The sequence below is a fragment of the Camelus ferus genome, chromosome X (assembly GCF_009834535.1).
Source record: "Camelus ferus isolate YT-003-E chromosome X, BCGSAC_Cfer_1.0, whole genome shotgun sequence".
NCBI lineage: Eukaryota > Metazoa > Chordata > Mammalia > Artiodactyla > Camelidae > Camelus > Camelus ferus.
Window position 1 is genome coordinate 4392174 of NC_045732.1, and position 27732 is coordinate 4419905.

Sequence of the window (27732 nt, forward strand, 5' to 3'; positions counted from 1 at the left end):
CTATTGATCTATGTGTCTGTTTTTGTGCCTGTTCCATCCTGTTTTGTTTACTGTTGCTTTGTAGTATAGTCTGAAGTCAGGGAATGTGATACTTTCAGCTTTGTACTTTTTTTTTTTTTTTAAGATTGCTTTGGCTATTCAAGGTCTATTCTGGTTCCATATCAATTTTAGGATTATTTGTTTTACTTCTGTGAAAAATGCCATGGGTATTTTGATAGAGATTGCATTAAATCTGTAGATTGCTTTGGGTAGTTTGACCATTGTAACAATAATAATTATTCCATTTCTATACATCATATTAAATTTTCTTCATAATGCACTACAGTTTTCAGAGTATAGGTCTTTCACCTCCTTTGTTAAGTTTATTCCTAGGAACTTTATACTTTTCAGTTTTATTTTAAGTGAGATTGTTATATACTTTCTTATTCTGATCGTTTATTATTAGTGTATAAAAAGCAACAGATTTCTGAACATTAACCCTGTATTCTGCAACTTTACTGAATTCATTAATTACTGCCAATAATTTTTGGTGGAGACTTTAGGGTTTTCTCTATATAGTATCATGTAATATGCACATAGTTACAGTTTTATTTCTTTCATTCCAATATAGAAGCCTTTTATTTCTTTTTCATGTCTGATTGCTGTGGATAAGACTTTCAATAGTATGATAAATATAAGTGGTGAGAGTGGACATCCTTGTCTTTTCCCTGATCTTAAAGGAAAAGCTTTCAACTTTTCACCATTGAGTATGATGTTAGCTATGGGTTTGTCATAAATGGACATTATTATGTTGATATACGTATCCCTATACCAATGCTAATGAGAGGTTTTTTTTTTTTTTATCATGAATGGATGTTGAATTTTGACAGTTTTTTCGGCATGTGTTGAAATGATCATATGATTTTTTATCCTTCCTTTTGGTAATGTGATGTGTCATATTGATTTGTAGATACTGAACCACACTCGCATCCCTGGAATAAAGCCCCCTTCATCATGATTTATGATCCTTTTTATATATGGCTGAATCACATTTGCTGATATTGTTGTTGAGGATTTTGTATGTATATTCATCAGAGATGTTGGCTTGAATTTTACTATTTTGTAGTTGTCTTTCTCCGGTTTTGTTATCAGGGTACTGGTGGCCTTGCAGACTGAATTTGGCCATGTTCTGCTCTCTTCAAACTTTTGGAATAGTTTAAAAAGTTTAGGCATTAATTAGCTCACTTTTATATTTTTGGTAGAATTGCCCTGCGAAGTTGTCCATTCCTCGGCTTTTGTTTACTGAGAGTTTTTCTTTTTTTAATTACTGACTCAATTTCACTACTAATGATCAGTCAGATCAGATATTCTATTTTTTCCTGATTTGGTTTTGGAAGATTGTATCTTTCTAGGAATTTATCCATTTCTTATATATTGTCCAAATTAGTATTTTTTATTGATTTATAATCATTTTACAATGTTGTGTCAAATTCCAGTGTTCAGCACAATTTTTCAGTCATACATGGACATATACACACTCATTGTCACATTTTTTTCTCTGTGAGATACCATAAAGCTTTGTGTATATTTCCCTGTGCTATAAAGTATAATCTTGCTTATCTATTATACAATTTTGAAATCCCAGTCTATCCCTTCCCACCCTCCGCCCACTGGCAACCACAAGTCTGTATTCTCTGTCTATGAGTCTATTTCTGTCCTGTATTTACACTTTGTTTTTCTTTGTTTGTTTGTTTGTTTGTTTGTTTTTTAGATTCGACATATGAGCGATCTCATATGGTATTTTTCTTTCTTTTTCTGGCTTACTTCACTTAGAATGACATTATCCAGGAGCATCCATGTTGCTGCAAATGGCGTTATGTTGTCAGTTTTTATGGCTGAGTAGTATTCCATTGTATAAATATACCATATCTTCATTATCCAGTCACCTGTTGATGGACATTTAGGCTGTTTCCATGTTTTGGCTATTGTAAATAGTGCTACTATGAACATTGGGGTGCAGATGTCATCCTGAAGTAGCATTCCTTCTGGATAGAAGCACAGGAGTGGGATTCCTGCGTCATATGGTAAGTCTATTCCTAGTCTTTTGAGGAATCTCCACACTGTTTTCCATAGTGGCTGCACCAAACTGCATTCCCACCAGCAGTGTAGGAGGGTTTCCCTTTCTCAGCCTCTCCAAAATTTGTCATTTGTGGACTTTTGAATGATAGCCATTCTGACTGGTGTGAGATGATACCTCATTGTAGTTTTGATTTGCATTTCTCTGATAATTAGTGATATTGAGAATTTTTTCATGTGTATTTGATCATTTGTATGTCTTCCTTGGAAAACTGTTTGTTTAGGTCTTCTGCCCATTTTTGGATTGGGTTATTTATTTTTTTCTTATTGAGACATATGTGCTGCTTATATATTCTGGAGATCAAGCCTTTGTCGGTTTCATTTGCAAAAACTTTCTCCCATTCTGTTGGTTGTCTTCCTGTTTTACTTCTGGTTTCCTTTGCTGTGCAGAAGCTTGTAAGTTTCATTAGGTCCCATTTGTTTATTCTTGCTTTTATTTCTTCTAGAAGAAAATTTTTGAAATATATGTCAGATAATATTTTGCCTATATTTTCCTCTAGTAGTTTTAATGTATCTTGTCTTATGTTTAAGTCTTTAATCCATTTTGAGTTGATTTTTGTATATGGTGTAAGGGAGTGTTCTAGCTTCATTGTTTTACATGCTGCTGTCCAGTTTTCCCAACACCATTTGCTGAAGAGACTGTCTTTATTCCATTGTATATTCTTGCCTCCTTTGTCGAAGATGAGTTGGCCAAAAGTTTGTGGGTTCATTTCTGGGTTCTCTATTCTGTTCCATTGGTCTATATGTCTGTTTTGGTACCAGTACCATGCTGTGTTGATGACTGTAGCTCTATAGTATTGTCTGAAGTCTGGGAGAGTTATTCCTCCAGCCTCTTTCTTTCTCTTCAGTAATGCTTTGACAATTCTAGGTCTTTGATGGTTCCATAAAAATTTTTTTATGATTTGTTCTAGTTCTGTGAAACATGTCCTGGGTAATTGGATAGGGATTGCATTAAATCTGTAGATTGCCTTGGGCAGTGTGACCATTTTAACAATATTGATTCTTCCAATCCAAGAGCATTGAGGATCTTTCCGTTTTTTAAAGTCTTTAATTTCCTTCATCAATGGTTTATAGTTTTCTGTGTATAATTATTTTAACCTCCTTGGTTAGATTTATTCCCAGATATTTTATTACTTTCGGTGCTATTTTAAAGGGGATTGTTTCTTTATTTTCTTTTTCTGTTGATTCATCATTAGTGTAAAGAAATGCAACTGATTTTTGAACGTTAATTTTGTAACCTGCTACCTTGCTGAATTCTTCAGTCAGCTCTAGTAGTTTTTGTGTGGACCTTTTAGGATTTTCTATATATAGTAACATGTCATCAGAATATACTGACACTTTTACCTCTTCCTTTCCAATTTGGATCCCCCTTATTTCTCTCCCTTGCCTGATTACTGTGGCTAGGACTTCCAGGACTATGTTGAATAGGAATGGTGATAGTGGGCATCCTTGCCTTGTCCCAGATTTTAGTGGGAAGCTTTTGAGTTTTTCACCATTGAGTACTATGCTAGCTGTATGTTTGTCATATATAGCTTTTATGATGTTGAGATATGTTCCCTCTATGCACACTTCAGTGAGAGTTCTTATTGTAAATGGGTGTTGAATTTTATCAAATGCTTTTTCTGCATTGCTTAAGATAATCATGTGGTTTTTGTTCTTTCTCTTGTTGATGTGATGTATTCCAATGATTGATTTGCATATGTTGAACCACCCTTGTGTCCCTGGGATGAATCCCACTTGGTCATGATGTATCATCTTTTTTATGTGCTGTTGGATTCTATTTGCTATTATTTTGGTGAGGATTTTGGCGACTATGTTCATCAGTGATATTCACCTATAATTCTCTTGTTTTGTAGTGTCTTTGCCTGGTTTTGGTATCAGGGTGATGGTGGTTTCATAGAATGAGTTTGGGAATATTCCCTCCTTTTCAATCGTCTGGAAGAGTTTGAGAAGGACTGGTATGAGTTCTTCTATGTATGTTTGGTAGAATTCCCCAATGAAGCCATCTGGTCCTGGACTTTTATTTGTAGGGAGGATTTTTATTGCTATTTCTATTTAGTTTCTAGTGATCAGATTTTTCAGGTGGTCAGTTTCTTCTTGATTCAGTCTTGGTGGACAGTATGTTTCCAGAAACTTGTCCATCACCTCTAGGTTATCCAGTTTGGTTTCATATGGTTTTTCATACTATTCTTGTATGATATTCTGTATTTCTATTTTATTTGTTGTAATTTCTCCATTTTCCTTTCTTATTTTGCTAATTTGTGCTCTCTCTTTTTTCTTCTTTGTGAGTTTGGCCAGAGGTTTCTCGATTTTATTTACTTTTTCAGAAAACCAGCTTTTGGTTTGGTTGATTTTTTCTATGGTCTTGTTAATTTCTATTGTATTTATTTCCTCTATGATCTTTATTATTTCCTTCCTTCTGCAGCTTTTTGTGGCTTTTTATTCTTCTTTTCCTAATTCATTCAGGTGGTTGGTTAAATTGTTAATTTCAGATTGTTCTTCTTTTTTGAGGAAGGCCTGTATTGCTGTAAACTTCCCTCTTAGCAATACCTCTGCTGTGTCCCATAGATTTTGAGTGGTTGTGCTTTCATTGTCATTTGTCTCAAGGTATTTTTTAATTTCAGCTTTGATTTCCTCTTTGACCCATTGTTTTTTAAATAACATTATTTAATCTCCATGCTTCCCTTTTTTTCTCCTTTGTTTCTCTGTTGTTGATTTCCATTTTCATGACATTGTGGTCAGTAAAGATGCTTGAGATAATTTCTATCTTCTTAAAATTGTTGTGGTTTCCTTTGTGCCCAAGTACATGATCGATCCTGGGAAATGTTCCATGTACACTTGAAAAGACAGTATATCCTATTTTTGGGGCATGTAATGCTCTGAAATATCCACCAAATCTAGTTTTTCTATTGTATTATTTAATTTCTCTGTTGCCTTATTTATTTTCTGTCTGGAAGATCTGTTTAGTGATGTTAATGCAGTGTTAAAATCTCCGACTATGATTGTATTCCCCTCAATATCCCCCTTTATCTCTGTTAGCAATTGTCTTATGTACTTAGGTGCTCCTATATTGGGTGCATATATAAACGAGTGTTATATCCTCATCTTGTATCACTACTTTAATCATTATAAAATGTCCTTCTTTATCTTTCTTTATGGCCTTTGTTTTAAAGTCTATTTTATCTGAAATCAGTACTGCAACGCCTGCTTTTTTGTATTTTCCATTTGCTTGGAATGTCTTTTTCCATCCTTTCACTCTCAATCTATATGTGTCCTTCTCCCTAAAGTGAGTCTCTTGTATGCAGCATATTGAAGGTTCTTGCTTTATTATCCAGTCTGCCACTCTATGTCTTTTGACTGGAGCATTTAGTCCATTAACATTTACAGTAATTAATGATAGATGTGTGTTTATTGCCATTTTGAACTTAACTTTGCAATTGAGTTGTTATATCCTCTTTGTTCCTTTCTTCTTCCTTTTGTGGTTTGGTAATTTTCCTTTGTATTATCATGGATTTTACTTAGTTTTTGTGACTACCTTGTAAGTTTTTGGCTTGTGGTTACCCTTTTTCATAAATCTATTAGCCCATTACTATAACTGTTTTTATTAAACTGATAGTAACATGATCTCAAACCCATCCTACTGTTAAAAAAATTTTAAAAAGAAATATAAAATATTCTATATTTCCTTGCCTCCCTCTCCCACTCTCAGTGATCTTTATGTTTTCTTTTATAATTTCGTGTTTATTTTATTTGTAATTCATGGGTTATCACCTTTCCAGCTGTGAGTTTCTCATTTCTGTAGCATCCTGCTGCTTTACTATTTAGAATAGACTTTTCAGTATTCCTTTTAGCATGGGTTTAGTGTTGCTAAACTCCTGCAGCTTTTTCTTGTCTGTGAAATTCTTTATTTCTCCTTCTATGCTAAATGATAGCCTTGTGGGATAAAGTATCCTAGGCTGCATCTTTTTTTTCATTCAGGACTTTGAATATATCTTGCCACTCCCTTCTGGCCTGTAGTGTTTGTGTAGAGAAATCAGCTGAGAGCCTTATGGGGGTTCCCTTGTAACTTACTCTTTGCTTTTCTCTTTGTGCCTTTAGAATCATTTCTTTATCCTTGTCTCTGGCCATCTTGATTAGGAAATGTCTTGGTGTTGATCTATTTGGTTTCTTCCTGTTTGGGACCCTCTGAGCTTCCTGTACTTGGATATCTGATTCCTTCTTTAAGTTTGGGAAGTTTTCAGTCATGATTTCTTCAAAAACCTTTTCAATCCCCTTTGATCTTTCTTCTCCTTCTGGGACCCCTATTATACGAATATTGAGACACTTTATATTATCCCATAGTTCCCTTATGCTATTTTCATTATTTTTTATTTGCTTATCTTGAAGCTCTTCTGAATGGGTGCTTTCTATTTTCCTGTCTTCTAGGTCACTAATTCTTCCTCTATGTTATCTAGTCGGCTTTGCACAGCTATTAGATCATTCCTCATCTCTGTCAATGAGTTTACCCATTCTACTTGGCTGTTCTTTATAGCTTCAATTTTATTTTTGACATATTTTGTATCTCTAAACACTATCTCTTTTAATTCCTTCTGCAATTTGATCACTCCTTTTTTGAAATCTTGATCTACTAGGCTATCGATATCTATTTCATTGATCTTTCTTTCAGGGGATTTCTCTTGTTCTTTTAATTGGGAAAGGTTTCTCTGCTTCTACATCTTGCTCATACCTCTCTGGCACTGTGGTTTATGGAGTATCAGTTATCTATTTGGTCCTTAAGCAGTTTGTCTATCTAATGCCTGTTTAGGAATAAGACTTAGGAAATTCGAAAAAATAAGAGAGTGAGAGAAAGAATTTTAAAAGAAGGGAGAAAGAAGGTTTGAAAACTGTGTATAATGAATAATAGAAGAGTGAGTTGAAGCAGAATATCAATCGGGTTGAGGCGTCCTTTTAAAACGTTTAAAAAAAGTGGAAAAGATGAAAAAATATATTTGAAACCTGTGTCTAATCAATAACAGGACATCAAAACCCAAGAGAATTAGAAATGAATTAAGAAGTAAAAATTAAGAGAGTAATAGAAAATAGAACATTTAAAAACAGATTAAAAAAAAAGTGGGGGATGTCGGTGTTCTCCTGGAGTCTGTGTGCTGTTAATGTGAAGTCTTTCTGTCTTCGTCCTGTTTTGGAAGCTCAGCTTGCTCTTTCCAGAGGCCCTCCCTTGGCGCCCTCTTCTGTGCTGCTCTCAGTACCTGTAGGCAAGCAGATCGCGCCTCCTCCCAACACTGGGTCAGGTGCAGCTCTCCTTTGCTGTGGGCGGGCGGGTCACTGTGTCCCCGATGCTGCAGTCAGATTTTGCAGACTGGCCAGGTAGGAGGGCAGGTCGTGCCTCCTCCCAGCACCACATTCAGGTTCTGTCTTCCTGCCCGAAATTCTGGGGGCCGCCCTCCCTCTCCAGGCGCTGGTAGATCCGCTGCTGTGTGCAGCTGCGTGCTCTGCCTCTGGTCGTTGCTCCACAGGTGGGCTCGGGGAAGACTGAGGAAAAGCCTTGTCCGTGCTCTGGGCCAAAACTCAGCTCCTTGTTTGTCTTTTTTGAGCAAGTTCTCTGAGGGACCAGGATGGGAGGATCCTATCTGACTCAGGCTGTAGACACAAGTCTCTGGCCTTTGAGGCTGCTAAGCCCTTCGGTGCAGATGCAGGTTTCGCCCCCACCCCCGCCTGGGCGCTAAGCGCTGGAGGATATGGCGGCTGTGCCTGAGCCCCGCCTCTCTTCCCCCAAAAACTTTCCGCGGGTTTTCAGTGTTGTGGGTATGCACCCTTCCCCCCAGAGCACATCAACCGTGTTGTTTTATGGAGGGCCCAGGTTGTTCTGCCCTGTGCACCCACAGCCATGGTGCGCAGCCCCTTGCAGTCCCCCGGGGCTGCCTCAGTGCAGCCGCCCTTGTCCTCCGCCCAGCTTTGGCAGCCTGGCCCTGCCCGCAGCTGCAGGCCTGCATCTCAGGCTGGGTGTCAGGGGGACCTTCTGTGCCCATTTAACTTAGTTCTGTCAGTCAAGTGCTGCTCTGTAGAGATCTGAGCCTAAGAGGCTCCCCCTCCTTCCCACTGGCCTCTCAGTTGGCGAGGGAGACCCAGCGAAAGAGCGCCAGTCCTCCTTTGCCTTTCCGTCCCCGCGGGACCTGTCCAGCTCTGCTTTGCCTTTTGTTCTTTCTTTTTTCCTTTTCTCCTACCAGATTTTTGGCTTCTTTATCTCTTGAAGAGGGCGATGTTCTGTCGGAGTTCCACAGGTGCTCTGGTTGGCTGAGTGGGTCTGTGTATGTGAGTCTCGGTGCATTTGTGGGAGAGGGTGCGCTGCAAGCGTCCTTCTACTCCGCCATCTTCTCTCTTCCTCTTGTCCAAATTATTGGTATATATTTCTCCATAGTATTTTCTTATGTTTTTTTTTTTTTTTTGAATCTCTGCGATATCAATTGTTATTTCTCCTCTTTCTTTTCTTATTTTGTTTATTTAGGTTATTTCTCTTTTTTCTTAATAAGTCTGACTAAAGGCTTATCAATATGGTGTGTGTTTAAAAAAATAAATCTTGACTTCATAGATCTTTTATATTGTTTTCTTGAACTCTATTTTCTTTACTTCCAATTTGATCGTTATTATTTCCGTTCTTCTGCTGGCTTTGGGTTTTTTTAGTTCCTCTTTTTCTAATTCCTTTAGTTGGGAGGTTAAGTTTGTTACTTGAGGGCTTTTTTGTTGTTTCTTGTGGAAAGCCTGTATCACTATTATCTTCCTTTTTTGGACTGCTTTTGATGAGTTCCATAGTTTTTGGAAAATCGTATATTCATTTTTATTTGCATCTAGGTACTTTATGGTTTTACTTTTTGATTTCATTGTTGACCCATTGTATTTTCAGTAGCATGTTGTTTAGTCTCCATGTGTTTGTGTGTTTATCTTTTTTCTTTCTGTAATTAATTTTAGTTTCACACTGCTGTGGTCAGGGTTAAAAAAGCTTGATACTGTTTCTATCCTCTTAAATTTGTTGAGACTTGTTTTGTGGCCTAGTATATGATCTATCCTGGAGAATATTCCATGTGCACTTGAAAATAATTTATATTCTGCTGGTTTTGTATGAAATGTTCTGTAGATATCTCTTAAATTTGACTGGTGTAATGTTATTTAAGCCCACTGTTTCCTTATTAATTTTCTTTCTGGATGATCTATCCATTGATATAAGTAGAGTGTTAAAGTCCCCTACTTTTTCTGTATTTTCATCAGTTTCTCCCTTTAAGCCTGTTAGTATTTGCTTTATATATTTAGGTACTCTCATATTAGGTGCATATATGTTAATGAATATTATATCCTCTTTTTTTATTGATCCCTTTATCATTATATAATGTGCTTGTCTTTTGTTATAGGCTTTGTTTTAAACTCTATTTTGTCTCATGTAAATATTGCTACCTTAGCTTTCATGTCATTTCCATTTCCATGAAATATCTTTTTGAATCCCTCACTTTCAGTCCATGTTTGTCTTTAGCTCTGAAATTAGTCTCATAAGCAGCATATAGATGGATCTTGTTATGTTTTGTTTGATTTTTTTAACATTTTTATTGAGTTATAGTCATTTTACAATGTTGTGTCAAATTCCAGTGTAGAGCACAATTTTTGAGTTATACATGAACATACACATGTTCTTTGTCACTTTTTTTTTTTGCTGTGAGCTACTAAAAGATCTTGTATATATTTCCCTGTGCTATACAGTATAATCTTGTTTACCTATTCTGCATATGACTGTCAGTATCTACAAATTTTGAACTCCCAGTCTTTCTCTTCCTACCCCTCTCCCCCTTGGCAACCACAAGTTTGTATTCTATGTCTATGAGACTGTTTCTATTTTGTATTTATGTTCTTTTGTTTGTTTGTTTTAGATTCCACATATGAGCGATCTCATATGGTATTTTTCTTTCTCTTTCTGGCTTACTTCACTTAGATGACATTATCCAGGGATATCCATGTTCCTGCAAATGGTGTTATCTTGTCATTTTTATGGCTGGATAGTATTCCATTGTATAAATATACCACAACTTCTTTATCCAGTCATCTGTTGATGGACATTTAGGCTGTTTCCATGTCTTGGCTATTGTAAATAGTGCTGCTGTGAACACTGGGGTGCAGGTGTGTTTTTGAAGTAGGGTTCCTTCTGGATATATGCCCAGGAGAGGCATTCCTGGATCATATGGTAAGTCTATTTCTAGTCTTTTGAGGAATCTCTGTACTGTTTTCCACAGTGGCTGCACCAACCTGCATTCCCACCAGCAGTGTAGGAGGGTTCCCTTTTCTCCACAGCCTCTCCAGCATTTGTCATTTTTGGACTTTTGAATGATGGCCATTCTGAATGGTGTCATGTGATACCTCATTGTAGTTTTTATTTGCATCTCTCTGATAATTAGTGATATTGAGCATTTTTTCATGTACCTATTGATCATCTGTATTTCTTCCTTGGAGAATTGCTTGTTTAAGTCTTTTGCCCATTTTTGATTTTTTTTTCTTATTAAGTCTTATGATCTGCTTATATTCTCTGGAAATCAAGCCTTTATTGGTTTCATTGTTTGCAAAAATTTCCTCCCACTCTGTAGGTTGTTGTTTTGTTCGATTTTTTCTTCAATTAGCTACTCTATGTCTTTTGATTAGAGCATTTAGTCCTCAACCATTTTAGTATATATGTTGCCAAAACAAGCACAGTTCATTGATATTTCAAGTGATTATTGATAGGTCTGTACTTATTGATATTTTGTTACTTGTTTTCTGCTTGTCTTTGTAGTTCTTCTCTGTTCTTTTCTTCTTCTAGTTTCATCTCTTGTGTTTGGAAAATTTTTTTTTTGGTGGTATGCTTGTGCTGATTTCTCTCTAGTTTTTGTGTACTTACTGTAAGTTTTTGATTTCTGGTTACCATGGGTTTCATGTATATTGACCCATATTATATCTATTTGTTTTAAATAGCAGTCATTTAAGTTCAAACACATTCAGAAAGATCTACATTTATACTTCCCTCCCCCACATTTTATGTTTTTAGTTTCATATTTTGCATGTTCATGTTTATCCTTTTACTGCTTATTGTAGTTATAGCTGATTTTACTTTTTAATCTTTTAATTTCTGTGCTGGCTTATTTCAGTGATTGTTCCTCAGCCTTTACTATATCTGCATTTCCTAATGAGGTTTTCCTTTTCTTATAGTTTCTTCTTTTTCATTTATAGAAGACTCTTCATCACTTATTTTAAGGAAGGTATGGCATTCATGAACTCTTAATTTTGTTTGTCTGAGAAGTTCTTCATCTCTCCTTTGATTCTAAATTATAATCTAGCTTGGTAGAGTACCTAGGTCACAAGTTTTCCCCTTTCAGCACTTGAATGTATCATGCCACTCCCTTCTGGTCTCCAAAATTTCTGCAGAAAAATAAGCTAATAGCCTTATGGGGGCTCATTTATACATGAATCTTTGTTTTCCTCTTGCTGCCTTTAAAATTCTTTTTTTTTTCTTTAACTTTGGCCATTTTAATTATGACATGTCTTAGTGTGTGTGTTTGAGTTCATCTTGTTTGGGATGCTCTGTGCTTCTCTATCTAAATATCTGTTTCTTTCTCTAAATTTTGGAAGTTTTTAGCCATAATTTCATCAATACATTTTCTACTCTTTTCTCTGTCTCTTACTTCTGGGAACCCTATAATGTAAATGTTAGTGTGTTTGATGCTGTCCTAGAGGTCCCTTAAACTATTACCTTTTTAACATTTGTTTTTCTTTTTGCTGTTCTGATTGGATGATTTCCATTATTCTAACTTCCAGATCACTTATGCATTCTTATGTAACTCTTAACTTGCTGTTAATGCCTTCTACTGTACTTTTCATCTTAGTTATTGTATTCTTCAATTCTGACCTTTTTATATTTTCTACTTTTTTTGTTAAAATTCTCATTGTACTCATTTAGTCTTTTTTCTAATTCAATTATTATTTTTGTTACTAATGTTTTGAATTATTTATCTAGTAAATTGTTTATGTTTCATTGTTTTTTTAGTGTCTTTCCCTTGTTCTTTCATTTGAAACAAATTCCTCTTTCTTCTTATTTTGAATAACTTTCCCTAAATCTGTATAATTAGGTGAAACAGTTACTTATCCTGATGTTGAAGGAATGTCCAATTTGTAGCACCTCTATGCAGTCTTTGTGTTCCCAATGGCTTTGTTAGGAGAGTTGGATCTGAAATGAGCATGGGTCATCTGTTCCTCTAGATTATGCTAGAAGCTACCACCTTGCTGGAATGTAGGGTTGGAGATGGGTTGGCTAGAGCCAGAGCCAAGTGTGAGCTGGGGCTTCTCTTAGTGCTCAGTGGTTCAATGGTCATCACCACCCTATCATGGCAAGGGAAGGACCTACATTGCTGGAGTAGAAGCCCTGAGTTTCAGATCTGAGCTGGTTCTGTTCCATGTTTGTGCCCTCCCTCCAGCAACAGCATCTCCACCTTAGTGGAGCACAATATGGAGCAAGAGGGGCTGACCATGTACCCACTGGGGCCATGGTGCATGCTGGAGCAGTCCTATCAAGTTTGTCAAAGGCCCAGCCTATTTTCAATCTGCTTACTCTGCCTGTTCCCAGGAATATGCATGCAATGTGCACAGTCTTCATGATCAGAGCCTTGATTTCTTACAGCCTTTTAGTAAGTCCCACTGTTTTTCAAATCAATTAAGGGGACTCATCTTCCAAGCACTGGACCACAGAGTTGGGGTGCCCAATATGTGACTTGAAAGCCTCACTCCCCAGGGAGGATCCCTGAGCCTCATGATATCCTATGATATTCCCCTCCTCTTCTGTGTCCCCTGCTAGGGTCATGAATCCTGACCTGATTGCTTCTTCCTTCCTACCTAATTCCATTTGGATCTTTATAGCTTTGTTTGTAGAAAAGCCTTACTGCCAATCTACAGATTGTCTTCAGTGAGAGTTGTTCCACATGTAGATGTAATTTTGATATGTTCTTGGGGGAAGGTGAGCTCAATGTACTCCCACTGTGCCATCTTGATCTCCCCTCTTATCAAATTTTTCCTCTTTTGATCTTTTTTCAGTCACAATCACTTCTGTTCCTGTCTCCAAACAACTTCTTTTTCTTCTCTGTGCCTGATGTCACCACTTGATAATTACAGTATCATATTGAAGGTCCATAATATATATAAACACCTCTCATTCAAACAAAGTCAGGAGGAGGACTCAAAAGAGGTTATTTCTCCACATCCATTCCAGGTCTTAAGATCATAAGGGCTGGTTGGATCTTCTAACTGGATAAAGGCCTCCCTAAGAAAGATGCTATAGACCTGGAGCTTGTTTTATTACCCCTTGAGGAAGAAGAAATCTGGAGGCTGGTCATTAATTATTAACTAATAGACCATGTCCAGGTGCATCTTCAGGCTTATCCAAGATATCACACTTTGGTCCCCAATTGTAGGAACTTCCAATCTTCTGAATTTTCCTATTACCAATAACCCTCATCTCAATAAGATTCATCAGAAGGCCTGATACCCAGTCACTGTTTAATGAAACAATTACCATAAGTATGGCAATCATAGTACTGATACTATGATAATATATTAAGGAACTACCCAGGAAGAACCTTCTTGCTGGGTTTTGCATACCAGTGAGTAAATATAAGCCTAGGGCTTCCTATTTGTATGCCTAACTGTGTCTCTGGAGCTTCTCAGGGAGGAATGAAGACAGGGCATAAAGGTCTTTCAGCAGTGACAACTTAAGTCTTTGTTTCTATATGCTAATGTGCACTTTTGGAAAGTGTGTTTTTAGTAAAAACTCCATCTCTGATTCTCCCCATCATAGTTCCTTAAAACAATGTTGATAAGACTTCTTCAGATCCCTCAAGTTTAGAAAGATACTAATTGGGATTTATTTAGTGGTCGGTGATGGCTAGAGATGATGTTGAGATCCAGCAAATTTTCTTGTCAGTGATTTCTATACTATTAAGGTGTTTGGGAGAGGATGGATTGTAGAAGATACTTGAGAATTTTAGACAAACATTAACTAGAAGAATGAGGCAAAAGTGAAGTCATCCAAAATGCACAGATATTTCACAGAAAGGAATATTAAGAGGGTCAATAAGCACTTGAAAAGATGATAAACATCATTAGTCATAAGGAAATGCAAATTAAAACCATGAGATACCACTACAAACCTATCAGAATGTGTATCAAAAATCACATATAGACTCTATGTCTATGAGTCTGTTTCTGTTTTGTATTTATGTTTTTTTTTTTTTTTTAAGATTCCTCATGTGAGTGATATCATATGATATTTTTCTTTCTCTTTCTGGCTTAGTTAGACTGACATTCTCCAGGGACATCCATGTTGCTGCAAATGGTGTTATGTTGTCAATTTTTATGGCTAAATAGTATTCCATTGTATAAATATACCACATCTTTATTCAGTCATCTGTTGATGGACATTTAGGCTGTTTCCATGTCTTGGCTATTGGTTGCCAAGGGGGTGGTGTGTGGGAAGGGACAGACTGGGATTTCAAAATTTGTAGATACTGACAGGCATATGCAGAATAGGTAAAAAAGATTATACTGAATAGCACAGGGAAATATATACAAGATCTTGTGGTAGCTCACAGTGAAAAAAATGTGACAATGAACATATATATGTTTATGTATAACTGAAAAATTGTGCTCTACACTGGGATTTGACATAGCATTGTAAAATGACTATAACTCAATAAAAATGTTAAAAAATCAAATATAGAAATTAAAAATAAAAATAGTGATAACACTAAATGTTGGCTAAGATGTGAAGAATTTGGATCACTTATATACTGTTTATAGGAATGTAAAATGGTCAGATACTCTGGAAAACATTTGACTGTTTCTTAAAAAAAAGAAACCATGCAATTACCATGACTCAGAAATTGAACTCCTAAGCATTTATCCTAGAGAAAAAAAAAACTTATATTTACACAAACACTTGTATATGAATGTTAATAGAAGCTTTATTTGTAATAGCTAAACCCCAGAAACATCTCAGATGTCCTTTAGCAGCTGAATGGTTAAACTGACAGTAGTACATCCATGCCATAGAATACAACTTACCAATTAGAAGAAAAGAGTTATTGATACAGACAACAACTTGGATGAATCTAGAGGAAATTATACTGAGTGAAAAAAGGCAATTCCAAAAGGTACATAGTGTGATTCCAATTTTATAATATTCCTGAAATGACAAAATTATAGGGATTAGTTATTTACTGTAGTTAGGGAGAATAGTAGAATTGTGGTGACTGTGGCTATAAGAAGGTTGTATGGGGGAATACTTTCTATGGAACAGTTCTACAGCTTACTGCTGGCAATGATTACACAAATCTATGAATGCTATAAAATTAAATAGAACTTAATTACCACACAAACACACACAAGTGCATGTAAAACTGGTGAAATCTGAATAAGGTCAATGGATTTTATCAGTATCAATATCCTGGTTGTGATATTGTACTGCAGGTATGCAAGATGTTACCATTGGGGAAACTGGGTAAAGAGTACACAGGATATCTGTGCATTATTTCTTACAACTACATGTGAATCTACAATTACCACAAAATAAAGTCTATTTTAATAAAAAGAATAAATCATGGCCAAGTGTAATATGTGTCTTTTTCAAGATCTTAATCAGAGGAAACCAAATCTGTTAGCAAAGAATTAAATATTTAATACATAATTTGAAAAGAACATTTACCATGTAATATCACTGTACATCCAGTTAAAAAAGGAAGATAATTTTGATAAAGATGGTCAACCAAAATATAGATTTGTATAAGATCTTAGAGAAGTAAATAAATTAGAATCTCTTTAAAAAAATGATGTTATCTCTTTTAACTACAGAGAATGTAGATTCAGTCACCATTGACTGTCCAAAGTCTTTTCATTTAATCTAAGTGTCCCTTTAAAAGCATCTTTTGTTCTGAGGACTATAAGCTCCACCTCTCCACCCAAGACTGCTTAGAAACAAACCAATTGGAGTCAATCCCTATGCTAATAAGGTTGTACATCCTCAGTCAAGTTAACAAGGTACTGAATGAAGATTTGGCCTCTTGTCATTCCCTAGCTAAGCCAGGTTCCCCACGTCTAGACTTCTGTGCTGCATTGTGTACACTGCAGGTGTTTATGTGTGTTGGGGTGGGAAGGTGGACTGGAATGGCTGCTATATTTTGTTACATCTTGGTTTTCTTACCTACAAAACTCTTAACTACCATATTGACAAGTTCATCTATTGCCATTAAACCCACGAATAAAAAGGAATAGACTTCCCTGACAATACTCCAGTTGGGAGAACTACTGAATCTAAAACAGGGGAAAGGACTCTTTTAAAATATTGCTTTCTGAATAACCCAGCAGGTAGATAGGAAGGGTAAAAAAAGGAAGGGAAGTAGTTTACTGGCTCCTGGTCAGAGAAAAATGACCTCATATGTCCTTCCCATCCTGGATTCTTCTGACGTACCTAATAGTAGCTGAACACAATGTCTTGGCATGAGGCCCAGGCTCTGTGTCTCTGAATTGTGCCCACACTACCGATGAGGTGGCTCCTTTTCTCACAACTCTGGGGGTGAGTCACACACCAAAAACAAAAAAACGAAAAAACAAACAAAAAAAACCCCAAGAATTTCCTCAAATGAAGTAAGCCTGTAGTCCAGTGCTGGGACACCAGAAAGCAGGCTCTTGCTGGCAGGATTTGCTGCAAGGTGGTCACTCCTTTCTGAAGGAAGCATAGATGTTAGCCTCAATAAGCTTGACATTAGCCAATCAGTGGCTAGATATTTGATTACCCATCCTGGGGGAGTTATCCATGACTCCCTATCTCCCCTCCTTTCCAAAATCCTGATCATCTAAGAAGAATCCAGTGGGTTCCTCTGATAGCAGGGCCTCTGACTGACTAAAGTTTCTTACTGCATTTCACAATTGCATCCCTCAATTCTGGAAGAATTATACCCCAAATTAGCAGAACTGTCTGTCTCTGGGGTAAGCCTCTTACAGGTGTCGATATTAAAGACTATAAACCATGGAATGGTGAAAGGTATACCTGGAAGGAATTAAAATGTTAGTGGGTAGATCTAGGATATTACATTAGTAAATACCTTTGGTTTATTCGCAAGTAAAAAGTCAGCCAAGAAAATCTTATCTCTTCTGCTTCTGGAAAAGCAATGTCTTGTTCAGAGAAATTCTAAAGATGCTTGTCAGGTACATTATCTTGATTAAGAGATGAAAATGTGTAAACTCAACAGACCTAAAGAAGAAGAAAGAAGTCTCTTTCCCTTGAGTGCTCTTTATTCTTGTGTGGGGACTGCTAGTGAAGGCTGAGGCTGCAAGAGGAAAGGGAAGTTGAGTTATATTCATTACTATTGTTTTTCCTGGACAAAGAGGATGTGGGGGTTGTCTCACTTCCTCCCTCATCTGCTTTTAGCATAGTGGAAGTACATTAGAAGAATACAGAGGATTCACTTTCTATAGAAACCAGTTGAGATCCCTTGGGGACTTTCTGACTCACAAGCTCTTGGAGGGCCAATAAGTTGCACAATTCCAAGGGGTATAATACACGTTGAAGTCTAGATGACTGGTATTCCCTGGAGTTGTACAGAGCACAAATTGTGCAACCCTATACAGCAACTCTAACTCTTATAAGGGACCCTTAATGACAACAGAGGGGAAGGAAGAAGAAAGGGGTGATCATGGGCTGCTGTTTACAGGTTTCCCAACATCCAGGCAAGACAGAAATGATGCCAAGAGCAACAGTTCAGCTTCTAGCTAAACATCATTAACTACTTCCTGACTATGAGGCACAAGGAGATGTGATCCAGAAATTTTGCAGAATAGTTTCTTTAGGAGACTAAGAAAAGTATACAATGCAAGTAACAACAAAACAAAATAAAAAGCAGCAATTCATACATTACTGTTTACAAACCACTGTCACTGTCATATATTATCTCATTGAAATCTCACAATAGCTCTTAGAGATTCCATTCATTCCTTCATTCATATGTTCATTTAGTACATATTTATTAAGCACCTATATATGCCAGTTACTGTGCATGCAACAAGGAAAATAGACTCTAATGGGGAGAGACATGCAATAAACAAATGAGAAAAGATTTATCAGGGTAGAATAAATGCTATGAAGCAAAATAAACTAGGGTATGGGGATTAAGAGAAACAAGGGGTTCTATTTGAGGTAAATAGATAAAGTGACATTTAAGTAACAGCCTGAAGGAAATGAAGGAATAAACCATTCAATATCTAAGAGCAGAGCATTCCATGCAAAAGGGACAGTAGATTCAAAGACCACAAAGCAGGAGGGCATCTGTGTGTTCAAATAAGCAAGGAAGCCAATGCACCTAGAGTGGAGTGAGCAAGAGGGAAGTAGTCGGAGATGAAGTCAGAGAATCAAATCATGTAGGGTCTCTAAAGGCCATTTTCATGACTTCTGAAATTATTCTATGTGGGTTGGAAAGCCATTGGAGACTTAGAAATGGAAGAAATATCAAGCCAGCTGTGGATCTAAAGCTACTGAACTAATGAGTAACATTGTCAAGATCCCAAATCAGGCATTCTGACTGTAGGTCCAAGGAGTAGTCAGAGAGGTTGGAAGAGAATCAGAGAAAGAGAAAGTTAGTGACAATTTGGGTAACCAAGGATCCCTCTACACCCCACTGAAATAAAATGGCTCACAATTCTGGCAGTCAGCTAGCCACACAGTCACCCCAAAATGAACCTCCTTTGCACAACATCAGTCTCTCTCCTCCTATACATCAGAAAGGGGGAACATATGCCACAATATTCAAAAGAGTATTATGAGACCAAAATAGAACCTGCTCTTTCAGGCCAGTAAACTTACAAATTCTTAACATTCGCCTGCAGGATCAAAGGGTCCAAAGAACACAGGGCACCCATGTACCTGTCAGCCAAGAAAGGAATTGGCATCTGGCATTTTCCCAGAGAGAGAAAGCTATTCTAACAATGACCAGGTCTCTGGGGATATCCCTTCTTGGTGCCCTGAAATCTGGACAACTCAGGGAATTTTCCTTGATGGCCCAGGTACCTTATTCCATTGCCAAATCAGGAAATTAACTTCAAGAAATTGGAGTGTTTAATTCTTCACATAACAATTTAGACAAGGTTGGAATCATCCCCCAGTGGCAGCTCCCCCCACGACTCCATATTAAAAATACAGTCTTCAGACTTTGGGAAAAACAATTTCCTAGAAAAAACAAATCAAATATAAGCTAAATGTGATGTTTCCCAAAAGACAATATCATAACTGGGATCTACAGACCTGTTCAGAAGCTTGTTATCTAATTTTTGGTTGCATTGACCCCAAGAACAAACTATAAACAAGATGTAAAAATAAAACCACATGGAAATTAGGCTTCTTGATTTTAGTCCTGGTTCATCATGAATCTCCTGTATGACCTTAGATAAGTCATTTACTTTTTCTGTCTCAGTGTTTTCACTTGTATAATGAAGAATATATCACCTCTAAGGGCTCTTTCAAAGTAATAAAATTCTATAAATTCCACAAATCAACTTCCATGTACTTTATAGTATACAAATTCCATGTACAATATAAATACTTCTAAAGAAAGCTTCACTATCCGAGTCAATTAAATAAAGCAATATTTTAATTAATTTTATTTAAGAGTTGATTTCCTCTTCCCCTCACCACAGGGAGAGGAGGTCACCTGTAATCTAGAGCCAAATGAAGAGGGTTTAAACAAAATCAAAAAACATATTGACTGAGTGGTACAGGGCAGAAGCTACTTGGTCTAAGTTCCATATATATGATTATGGGTGCAACTGAGGAATAAAATAAGTAATGACTTCTGTGGTAGAGATTCAGTGAGTTGACAGCAGCATATAAATCACACAAAACCTTGAGTTCAGCCCCTGCCTGCATCCTCATGTCAGTCCCTCTTAAGTGATTCCAGGTGCCAGGGACTCTGAAACAAGCCCTAGTCTATCCACTGATGACCTTGGGAAGCATGAAGTCCATGGCTAGATATGCATCTTGAACTAGAATTCTTGAAAGGAGGGAGCAGAAAATTTAACTGACCTTCTTGGTAGGTATCATGAGGCATCCTCACTATCCCAGACTCCTTCATTTGAGTGGTCATAGAATTGTCAGACTAGGAGGGTAGGTATCAGCAATGAGCAGAAGACATGAATAGGCCTTGGCAAAAAGTAGTTCTTTCTGAGTTGTGTCAAGTGCCCCTCTAACAGTTTCATATCTCCCTAAAGTCCAGCTTTCCTGGCTCAGCTATTTATCTGTCTTCTGATTAGAGGGCCTGTCACACTGCTTTATGAGGACTATCTGAATGTAAATGTCAAGAATGGAAATTAGTAGATTGAGTGGCTGTAAGAAGAGGAAACTAGAAAAAAGAGCGAGGGTACTAACATTCTGATGACCAGTCCTGCAGGTACTCTTTAGGAAAGATACGCTGCCAAAAAGGAAATACCCTTCACTCTCAATCAAAAATAAGTGTGAAGAATTTTCTCTTGTATGTGTTTCCCAAATAAGGATAATTGGAAAATGGACCACAAAGTTCTCTATGCACACAGATCACAGCTAGTCATATAAAGATTGGAGGGGTGGAGATCAGCCAAGATGGCAGAGTAGAAGGATGCTCATAGCTCACCCTTTCCCACAAATATACAAAAACTCACATCCATGGACCCACCTGGCCAACCAGAGTACCTGTTTAACTCCGACAGAACATCGCTGTCTTCAAAAGACAAAGATGCCACGAATCTGGTAGGAGAAAAGGAAAAAAGAAAGAAGAAAATGGAAAAGAATGCAGGACTGGTCCCATGGGGAGGGAGTGGCAAAGGAGGAATAGCACTCATTTGCTGAATCTCCCCCTCTCCAATGGAGAGGTCAGCCAGATGGAGGGGGAGCCTCTGAGGCTCGGATCGGTATGGAGGAGCCCTTGACTGACAGAACTAAGTTAAATGGACATATATGGTCTCCACATCCCCCATTCCTAGAGGCAAAGTGGCAGGTGGGAGACTGGACAGTCTGCCCGAGCTGGGCGGAGAACTGAGGAAGGCTGCACAGAGGCAAACCTAGGGGACTGCAGGGTGCTGTGTGCTATGGATGAGTAGGCACATAGGCAAAACAATCTGGGCCCTCCATAAAACAACACGGCTGATGTGCACTGGGCAGAAGTGTGCCATACCCCCAGCTCAGAAAACCCGATGAAGTTTTTCCAGAGAAGAGAGGCGGGGCTCAGGCACAGCCCCATATCCTCTGGTGCTTAGCACTCAGAGGGGGGTGGGGTCAAAACCTGAATCTGAAGCTAAAGGCTAAGCAGCCTCAAAAGTGAGGCAGAGACTTGTTTACAGCCTGAGGCAGATAGGATCTTTCTGCCTTGGTACTTCAGAGAACTCATGCCTCCAAGAAAAATAAACAAGGAGCTGAGTTCTGGCACAGATCAGGGACAGGGCTGTTCCACCTTCTTCCCCAAGCCCTCCTACAGAGCTCGGATCCGAGGTGTAGCAGGCAACTACACAGAGCAGGGGAGTGACTTGTTCTGGGAGAGGGTGAATGGCCACCCACCTTCCGGGCAGGAGTGCAGCACTTGATCAAGTTGCTGGGAGAGGGCGTGACCTGCCCATCTACCTTGCTGGAGCACAGCATCTAACCACGGCATTGGGAGGGGGATTGACCAGCCTGCCCACTGCATAAGAGCACAGCCTCTGACAGCTGTTTTGGGAGCAGATGAAATCTGCTTGCCGACCTGCACTGGGAGCAGCACAGACCAGGGGCACCAATGGAAGGCCTCTGGAAGCAGCAAGCTGAGTTCACACAGCAGGGCAAGGACAGAAAGACCTCTCGATAAAATCATTAAGAATGCACAGTCTCCATGACAACACATCCCCTTTTTTTCTTTCTATTTTTCTTTTTTTATCTGTTTAATTTTCTATTACCTTTTCAATTTTTACTTTTTAAACAGTTGTATATGTCTCCAGTTTTAATCCCATTTAAATTTTTCTTTTACAATATTTTTAATATTATTATTCTTAAAATCCACCTCAATATATTTTTATTTCTCTTGGTTTTTATTTCCTGTTATTGATTACACTTGGAATACAAATATATATTTTTTCTTTTCTTTTTTTAAGGTTTTTAAAAGATGTCTCAACTTGATTGCTATTTTGCTTCAACTTGCTCTTCTGTTACTGATTATACACCGCTTTCAAACCTTTTTTTTCTTTTTCTCATCCTTCTTTTAAAATTCTTTTCTTTTAAGTTTTATTCTTGCATAGGTGTTAGATAGAAAAATAAATAAAATCTTAAAGGAACACAATAGATAACTGACACTCCTTAAGCCACAGTGCCAGAGAGATATGAGAAAGATGAAGAAGCAGAGGAACCATTCCCAATTAAAAGAACAAGAGAAATCCCCTGAAAGAATGATCAATGAAATAGACATTGATGGCCTACTAGATCAAGATTTCAAAAAAAGGAGCAAAGTACTGAAGGAAGTAAAAGAGATAGTGTTTAGAGATTTAAAATATGTCAAAGTGAAATTGAAGCTATAAAGAAGAGCCAATAAAAATTGGAAAACTCATTTGCTGAGATGAAAGCTGATCTGAAGGCTGTACAAAGCAGGATATATAATACAGAGGAACGAATAAGTGACCTTAAAGACAGGACAACAGAAAGCACCCAATAAGAACAGCTGAGAGAAAAACAAATAAAACCCAACAAAAACAATATAAGGGACCTTTGGGATAATATAAAGTGTGCCAATCTATGCATAATAGGGGATTCAGAAGGGGAAGAAAGAACAAAGGGAATTGAAAATGTATTTGAAGAAATCAAGACCGAAAATTTCCCAAAGCTTAACAAGGAATCAGATATCCAAGTACAGGAAGTTCAGATGGTCCCAAACAGACCCACACAAAGACATATTATAAACAAGATGACATGGGTTAAGGATAAAGAAATGATCCTAAAGGCAGCAAGAGAAAAGCAAACAGTGTGTTACTAGGGAACCCCCATAAGGCTCTCAGCTGATTTCTCTACACAAACACTAGAGGACAGAAGAGAGTGGCAATATATATTCAAATTCCTGAATGAAAAAAAGATTCAGCGTAAGATACTTTATCCAGCAAGGTTATCCTTTAGAATAGAAGGAGCAATAAAGAACTCCACAGACAAGCAAAAACTACAAGAGTTTAGCAACACTAAACCCATGCTAAAAGAAATATTGAAAGGTCTACTCTAAACAGAAAAGAAGCAGGATGCTACAGAAATGAGAAAATTATAACTGGAAAGGTGATAATGAATTACATGAATTACCATGAATTAAAAATAGAATAAACATGAAATTGTAAAATAAGACATATAAATCATTAAGAGTCAGAGAGGAAAGCAAGAAAACAGAGTTTTTTTTTCCTTTTTTAAATTTTTTGTTCTCAGTAGAATGGGTTTGAGCTTATATTACTATCTGTTTAATACAAACAGTTATAGTAATGGGTTAATGGACTTACAAAAAAGGATAACCACAAGAGAAAAACTTATGAAGGAGTCACAATAACTGAATAAAATCCAAGATAATATAAAGGAAAATTATCAACCAACAAAAGGAAGAAAGGAACAGAGAGGAAATACCAAATCAACAGCAAAAATAAATTCAAAATGGCAATAAACACACATCTATCATTAAATACTGTAAATGTTAATGGACTAAATGCTCCAATCAAAATACATACAGTGGCAGACTGGATATTAAATCAAGAACCTTCAATATGCTGCATTCAAGAGACCCACTTTAGGGAGAGGGACACATATAGTTTGAGAGTGAAGGGATGGAAAAGGATATTCCATACAAATGGAAAAGCCAGAAAAGCAGGTGTAGCAATACCAAATTCAGAGGAAAAGGGAACCCTCCACACTGCTGGTGGACATGCAGTTTGGTGCAGCCACTGTGGAAAACAGTATGGAGATTCCTCAAAAGACTAGGAATAGACTTACCGTATGACCCAGGAATACCGCTCCTGGGCTTGTATCCAGAAGGAACCCTACTTCAAAAACACACCTGCACCCCAATGTTAATAGAAGCACTATTTACAACAGCCAAGACATGGAAACAGCCTAAATGTCTATCAACAGATGACTGGATAAAGAAGAGGTGGTATATTTATAGAATGGAATACTATTCAGCCATAAAAACTGACAACATAATGCCATTTGCAGCAACATGGATGTCCCTGGAGAATGTCATTCTAAGTGAAATAAGCCAGGAAGAGAGAGAAAAATACCATATCAGATTGCTCAGATATGGAATCTGACAAAAAAAGAACATAAATACAAAGCAGAAACAGACTCATAGACATAGAATACAAACTTGTGGTTTTCAATGCGGAGGAGGGTGGTAAGAGACAGACTGGAAGTTTGAAATTTGTAGATACTGACAAGCATATGTAGAATAGATAAACAAGATTATACTGAGTAGCACAGGGAAATATATACAAGATCTTGTGGTAGCTCACTGCAAAAAAAAATGTGACAATGAATATATATATATGTTCATGTATAACTGAAAAAAATGTGCTCTACACTGTAAATTGACACATTGTAAACTGACTGTAACTCAATAAAATTTTTTTTAAATTAATTAATTAAAAAAAAAAGATTGAGGGAAGAGAGTTTAAAGGAAAGTACTTATTCCAGTACAGTGCTTGATCTGGTCTGCAATAGCTGGTGAGAAAGGCGATTATAAACATCTCATCCCACCTACACATTCAGTCATGTGGCAGCCTTAAATTAGCCATGATTGGAGTGTTTGCACCATGGAAATTGGAAAAGAGTATATATCAGGTTGTTGGGTTTTTTCCTTGGAAAGTCAGTTGTTACATACTTACCTGTATGCCACTGAACAGTGCTTGCCTCAATTCTCAAAAGATCTGAGGTACAGATGGAAGATATGGCTGATGTTTCATGTCCAGGTGTCTTAGGTCTCCTCCACTAGATTGTAAGTTACTTAGAGACAGAACTTGATCTTGCTCTTATGTGTTTTCCAAACACCAAGTGCAATATCTGACACATTGTAGGTGTTTGATAGGTATATTGAGTTTATTGAGATATAAATATGTATATATTTAACTCAACAATTGGTTTTTGAAATTCAGAGGTAATTTTCCCCTTAAGTAAATAACAACAAATTTTTTCAAAGTTTGTATCCCTTTGATTTGATTATCTCCTTTTTTAATGCTGTGTGTACATGACAATGTGAAAAATAACACAATTGTGCATCAGAAAATAAACATTCTATTGCAAAGTTGCCATGCTGCACAACTCTTGATAAATATGATGGGAATTGTACCCTCCTTAATTGTGCAGCAGGGCATCCCTGAGTTCCGACTCTCCCACTGGCTGGCCTTGGGACATCACTGTAGCCACTTGTCCCCAGCTTCCATTTCAGGACTTGTAAAATGGCAGGATTTGATGTAAGCAGCTGTTTTCCAAGTATTCTATTTTATTTTATTTTTGTAGAGAAACCATTCTTCTAATAAAATCTAATGCAGAAGCCCAGTATGGCTTCTCTAATTGAAGATAAGGTCGAGGCTCAGGGCTACCTGCTTGACTTTCAGCTCTAGTGTCCAGCCAACCTACCTATCACCAAGGTACCTTTGAGGAATTCCTAGAGCTTCAGAGACCATAGGCTAAACACCACTGGCCTTTCTAGCTTGTCCTTAAGGGAAATTTCAGTTCAGTGGTCTTTGATTCAATGGTGGGCTCCAAGAACAGCTGTAGAATTATTATAGTTCTGGAACATTGGTTCACTTAGTAAAAGGGATACTTGGGATTTCATGTCATTTCTTTACTAAAGCAGTCTTCAACTCTTGTAGACATCATGTAATCCAGTGGGGCAGCTAGCCTACAAGTTCATATTCTTTCTTCCCATTCTTCATGGGTAATAGGAATTTAGACTTCTCGATCTTTTATCTCTATAACCTATACCTGCAAGGAAAGTTTCTAATGAGGTTTTGCTCCATAGTTAATCTTAAGACTTGGGTCAAGGAATGGCCTAGTGATTTGGGCTTTTGACCTTTTCTATTATGAAAGAAAGAGATGACATACCTACCTCCCAACCCTTAAGAGAGCCTGCTTCTAGCCATATCTGATTATTCACCACCTCCTTAACTTACCTGTCATTTCTCAATTGCCTGTCTCTTTATTCATGCTTTACATATTCATATTCACTCTATCAATAAATGTCCATTGAACACAGTACTGTGGGCCTGGCACTTGGTAGAAATAATGGACAAGACAAACATGATCACTAACTCTTGGAAATTCAATCCAAATGGAGCTGATCCCTCTTTCTTGAATTTGATCTGCATCATCATCACAATTACTGTTCACTCAGAAAACTTCATCTTTCAAATATCAACTCAAACACTACCTTTCCTGTTCAGTAGATTGCCCTATAACATTAAGCACCATATTAGCACTTATCTTTTCCACTAGAATAGGTATTACTTAAAAGCTACAACTTTGTTTCACTTGTCTTTCTATGTCCTTCCCACTCTATATTTGGCATTGAATAGGTACTTGACAATGTTGAAATAAATAATATTTTATAGCTGTTAATTTTCCAGCTTTATTGAGATTTATTAGTTCTAACTTTTTGTTGTGTCTTTAGGGTTTTCTGCATATATGATCATGTCATTTGTAAACAGATAATTTCACTTGTTCCTTTTAATTTGAATGTTTTTTAGCTTTCTTGTCTAATTGATCTGGCTAGGACTTTCAGTGCAATGATAAGAGAGGTGACAAAAGTGGGCATCCTTGTCTTGTACTGGATCTTAAAGGGAAATATTTCAGTTTTTCCCCATTGATTAAGATGTTACCTGTGTAAATGTACCACAACTTCTTTATCCAGTCATCTGCTGATGGACATTTAGGTTGTTTCCATGTCTTGACTATTTAAAATATTTCTTCTATGAAAATTGAGGTGCATATATCTTTTCAAATCAGAGTTTCATCTTGATATATGCCCAGGAGTGGGATTGCTGGATCATATGGTAGTCTATTTTTAGTTTTTTGAGGAATCTCCATACTTTTTTCATAATGGCTTCACCAAACTACATCCCCACCAACAGTGTAGGAGGGTTTCATTTTCTCCACAGCTTCTCCAGTATTTATCATTTGTGAACTATTCAGTGATGTACATTCTGACTAGTGTGGAGTGATACCTCATTGTAGTTTTGATTCGTTTTTCTCTGATAATTAGCAGTATTGAGCATTTTTTCATGTGCCTATTAGCCATTTGTTTGTCTGCATTGGAGAACTGCTTGTTTAGGTCCTCTGCCTATTTTTGGATTGGGTTGTTTGTTTGTTTGTTTGTTTTTGTTATTAACCTGTATGAGATATTTATATATTCTGGAGAGTAAGCCCTCGTCAGTTACATCATTTGCAAATATTTTCTCACATTCTGTAGGTTGTCGTTTTGTTTTGCTTATGGTTTCCTCTGCTGTGCAAAAGCTTATAAGTTTAATTAGGTTCCGATTGTTAACTTTTCCTTTATTTTCATTGCC

The 27732-nt window shown here is 37.2% G+C and overlaps 1 long non-coding RNA gene across 1 annotated transcript; it reads right to left on the reverse strand.

Moving 5' to 3' along the window:
• Positions 1–4495: 4495 nt before the first annotated feature.
• Positions 4496–27732, reverse strand: LOC116661829. The gene is made up of 3 exons (XR_004317814.1): positions 27712–27732; positions 9874–9878; positions 4496–4699 (listed from the first exon to the last, which is right to left on the reverse strand). It is a non-coding gene; the product is annotated as an uncharacterized LOC116661829 (long non-coding RNA).